The sequence below is a fragment of the Lipophrys pholis genome, assembly GCF_963383615.2.
Source record: "Lipophrys pholis genome assembly, chromosome: 9".
Taxonomy (NCBI): Eukaryota; Metazoa; Chordata; class Actinopteri; order Blenniiformes; family Blenniidae; genus Lipophrys; species Lipophrys pholis.
Genome location: NC_137639.1, coordinates 17,054,166 through 17,057,922, shown reverse-complemented (window position 1 = coordinate 17,057,922; position 3,757 = coordinate 17,054,166).

Genomic DNA, 3,757 nt, shown 5'->3' with positions numbered 1-3,757 from the left:
GGAGAAGTAGTACATAATATTTGCAAGGTATCTTGAAATCATTGCAGAAGCACTATCTTATGTACAAGGTTGAGTACATTACTTATTAAAGCCATGAATTACTGTTACTGTCTCATCATTTATAAATGCCTCATAATATCAGTTCATGCTGTGCATAAAAGAGACACAGAGAAATTAAAATTACATCTCGCTTTGCACAAAAGAAATCTGATAAATGAAAATAGAGAACACCGGAGAAATACTCCCACAGAAATGCAAAATGAATTAAATATACAGTACAATGTGGCGTTAGAAGTAAACTAGAATTGTCAGTGTCACAGTAGAACATGGCTGTGATATAAAATACACTATGTCTAAATAATTACCACAGTTTGTTTGGGTTAAGTCTCGTTTGCAGGATTGATCTAAAGACGTCATTGCAGAACCTCAGAAACCAAACCGTGTCGATCTCACACTGAGCCAGTTGATGGACAATCTTCATTTTTACTCCGTGTGACTTCATGTTTACTCAATTTCGGCAAATGCCCTGCTCTTCATCATTTATGAATGTTGTTTTTTAGAGTTCATTATCAGTCTGGTTAGATTGGCTCTGCTGATGTGGAGCTTCGCCAGGTTGAGGGACGGTTCCCTCAAGAGATTTCGGTTCCCATCAGGTTACTGTTAATCATGACAGCGGTGTCGCGGTCTCTCCACAAAGCAGCCTGGACACGGTTTCTTCTCGTGAATTCCAACTGAATTAACGTCACAGGAGCCTTTGAAAAGCCTCGAAAGAAAACTTTTAAGTCGAGATAATCGGTCACTGCACATGAAGAAATGGCAGGATGCAGAATGGGCAGAGTTGTTAAAAGAGCAGTAAAGACGCGGAACTGTGGCGCTTCCACTTTCCGGCAGTTACAATTGACCTGATCCACTCCGACCATCCTCACTGAAGTCTTTTTTTTTCCCCTCATGTGATAATCTTGCAAATACTTTTTTTTTTTTTATTGATTGATTCCACTTATTTTTGTTGTTTTTTTTATCGTATTTGACACTCCTGAAACATAAAATACAAGTCGTCTGTGTCTCTGTCGACACGATCAATACTGATGCTAATATTTGATCTGTTGCCTGTAAGGTCGGCTGGTTCATGGCAGAAGGGGTCTGGGGTAGTTTTAGGTCGCATGTCACATGGCCTCCATGATATGAAGGGAGGATTTAGGACCCTTACGTGAGTGAAACTCTGCTTTGCTTGTAAAGCTCGTGCACATTTTGTGCAATAATCAAAAAACATCGACCAAAGGAATAAATAGAAGGCAATGAAAATAAAATTGAAATGAAGTGCCAACCTTCACTAATTCATTGCAACTTCAAGTTTTTGCAAAGAAAAGAAAAATGAAAAAGAAATGACCTAGAGGAAAGAAATGTTGCAGGTGAATCGGTTTTAATCTACTTTGTAAATAAAAGCTCATCGCACCTGTAAAGAAATTTTTGGGGGGATTATGGGTCTACCTTGGCACGACCTTCGGTTACAAGTCTGACAGATAACATCTAACATTGAAATGAGACGTCAAATTGTAAAGCCATTTGCTTGGAGGAGATTGCAGATATTTGTAGAAAAGTTAATAAGACTCTTCCTGGACTTTGCTTCATAAAAGAAGACCGGTTGCTTCACCTAGAAGGTCCCCCCACCCCCCCCCCCCCCCCCCCCCCCGAACCTCTCATGAATAGGTCGTTCTGTGTATAATAGTGAAAAACAGCTTCAGGAATAAATTAGATATTTTAACCTTTTTGCCTTAGAAATTGGTTATCCTATTAAATATGTGCCCTTTTTTTTTTTCCACTCGCAAACAGTGAACCCAGTTACGCATTACTCAGTAACGCGTTACTCTCATATGACCACTTTTTTCAGTAATGAGTAATCTGACGTGTCACTATTTCTAAACCAGCAATCAGATTAAAGTTACTTCTCCAAGTCACTATGTGTTACTGTTGTTTCTTGTCTGTAAAGACGCTTTCTTAAGAAACGGAACCGGGCACACACACACACACACACACACACACACACACACACACACACACACACACACACACACACACACACACACACACACACACCCACACCCACACACACCCACACCCCACACCCCACACCCACACCCACACACACACACACAGTTTCCTCACCGTGCTCTGCTGCTCACTTGACCTGCCCCCTTCTCCACTCTCAGCCAATCACAGGGGGTGCTGATGAAAGTAACTCAAAATGTAACTTGTAATCTAACGTAGTTACTTTTAAAAACAAATAATCAGTAAAGTAACTACATTACTTTTCAAAAGAGTAACTAGTAATCAGTAATCGCATTACTTTTTTCAAGGTAACTGTGGCAACACTGCACTTTGTTACCTTTTCAATCCACTGACGCACTTTTGTCTTTGTTCTTCATACTAAGTTCACCAGATGAAGTTTCACATTTTTAAATACAAATTCACACAATGCCTGTGAATGTTTGATGAAAAATGTTTGTTTTTTTACCCGGGCATACTTGATATTTTCTGATAAAGGAACAATTTGTCATCACTAAAGGTTAAATAGTTCCACACTGCATCAGACGTTTGAAAAGGGAGCCTTTGAGGGAGAACGGAATCAAGGTTTGTCCCAATTCTTCTACTTTTACATTAAAAGTAAGCTCAGTGTCTTAAACGTTATAATTGTATCTCAGTCAACATCAGAGTTGATGAGGAAAAAAGCATTTTTCTTTCTTGATTGTTACTGTATTTAAGTGTTTAATATACACTTTTCATTTATCTGTACTTTACTTGAGTAAGCATGAATATAGACTAGATACGGTCCTATGCAAAAGGAGAAGATAATGGCTCTTTTAAATACAAATTTTATAGATACATGGGAACACATGCATTAAATGTACAGTCTAAACACACATGCAATGGGAACACACGTGTAGAGGTAAGGTCAGCGGTGGAAGGGGGTCTGCGGGGGTTAGAGGTCAAAAGGGAGACAAAAAAAAGAAGCTTTTGCTCAATCTGCTGGGTTTGGTCCTGAGGCACCCGAAGCGCCTTGAGCCGAGTGTAAGGAGGCATAGAAGACGCTGTGAGCATGACGCAGGCAACGTTTTATGAAGTGTATTCACTCTGAAATAGAATACATACGATTACAAGGAGGAAAATGATTAAAATCAAAGTGAAAGTTTGATTGCTTGTGTGCGTGTGTGTGTGTGCGCGTGTGTACATGCATGTGTTTGTCACGTGCGCCATAAAAAGACACTCCAGTCTTGGTAAAAACTCGGCAGAACCTCAAGCTATGAAAAGAAAAAGTATCAGTCATTTACATTGTTCACGTGAGAACAACCAGTTCGACCGATAACTCTATTAACAGTTAAAGTCAAATAGAGGATCTGAGAGTAGCAAAAGATGTATAGCTACCTAAAGGTGGGGGGGGGGGGGGGGGGGGGGGGGCTTCACCTGGAGCAGGCTTCATGCCTGGTCAGTTTGGTGCAGGTGGCATTAGGTAGGGTGGTATAGATTGGTGTCAGGTGCATGTAGTTGTGGGTCTACTGCTCTAGATGGCTGTTGGTACAGGTCAGGTCTGAATAATTATTTTAACAGAATAATGGTCTTTGCATTTCACGTTATCACCATCGTTTGTGGTGTTCTCAATATAATTGATAAAACAAATCACACGTTTATGCTCCACCCCCTAAAAGACCTAAAGCCAATAGTATTGCAGCATGTCTGCAACAAGAACAGCTGGTATTTTTTT